This window comes from Microtus ochrogaster, unplaced genomic scaffold, assembly GCF_000317375.1.
Source record: "Microtus ochrogaster isolate Prairie Vole_2 unplaced genomic scaffold, MicOch1.0 UNK123, whole genome shotgun sequence".
Taxonomy (NCBI): Eukaryota; Metazoa; Chordata; class Mammalia; order Rodentia; family Cricetidae; genus Microtus; species Microtus ochrogaster.
Window position 1 is genome coordinate 724,346 of NW_004949221.1, and position 1,400 is coordinate 725,745.

Genomic DNA, 1,400 nt, shown 5'->3' on the forward strand with positions numbered 1-1,400 from the left:
TCAGGAGGTCCCATTTATTCAATGAGGCCCTTAATGTCTGTGCTGCTGGGGTGGGGTTGGTTTTATAAAGGACTCTGGCTCTGATCTACTCCCTTAGAGTTCCCATGCTTGGGTGCACCTAGACCTGCAGAGGACCTGGCTCAGGCCTACTCCTTTTGAGGTCCCAGACTCATGCCTTGACCTGTAAAGATCTACGGTTCCTGCCTATTCCCTTGGAGCTCCCAGATTCAGGCCCTGATCCGCAGAGGTCCTGGATCAGGCCTAGTTCCTTGAATATTCCTGATTCATGTCTGGACTTTCAGTGGTCTCTGTCTCTGTCTCACTTGCTCATAGGTTGCTCCCCTGTACCTCATCCTGTGGAGTTCCCTGTCTCAGGTCTCCTCTGGCCCATGTTGCTGGCTCAATCCTGATCTGCCAATGTCCCTGGACTGGATACGCTCCACTCCCATGGAGCTTGCTCTGAATTTGAAATTTTAAGGAAAATATTCTGTATAATGTCATCGGCTCATATGACCCATTTTATTTTGTATACCACTAACATGGGAATTTAAAATGAATAAACATTCCAACAATGTATTTAAAAGTATACTGTGATTAAATAGGGGTAATCAAATAAAATAAAGATATCTTTAAATAAAAATAATCTGTGCATGTGACCCATTATATTAAAAGAAAAAGATGTGATTATCTTGGGAGGTACAAGCTGAGATTTTGATTTAAAATTTAATGTGTTTGTACTTTAAAAGGGATTTAAAAACCAGAAGAAGAAGTAGGCTTTCTCAGTCTGGCAAAGATGATATATGTAAAGCTTCATTTGCTACAATTTATCTATGCATTTTAATACATTTTTAAAATTATAATATAATTACATCATTCCCCTTCCATTTCCCCCCTCCAGCTGCTCTCATGTCCCCCTAATTTCAAACTGATGATCTCTTTCCCTTTGATTATTGCTACATATGGATTTACATGAACATACATATTTATATATAGATGTCCAAATAGTAAGTTCTAAAGTAATAATTATTTTAATAATCAGGAGAAGATAGGAAAATTGTTCTAGTTATTAATTACATTTTCCTCTAATTTTTCCTTGAAAATTTCATACATGCATGAGAAGCATCTTGATCATATATCCACTCCTCACTTCCACAGTTCTACTCCAACCTAACCCCTGAGCTCCTCATTGTGTCTCCCTCCCAACTTCATTATTTTCTTTTTGTAATTTTGTTTTTAACTTTATGGAGTTCAATTAGTGGTGCACACATGTTCACGGGCATGAGGTAATCCACTAGGACATGGACAACCTTTTAGTGGCCATACCGCTAAAGAAAAGTGACTTCCCCCAACTGTACAGCAACAGCAAGTGCCAGTAGCAAACACACACACACACACACACA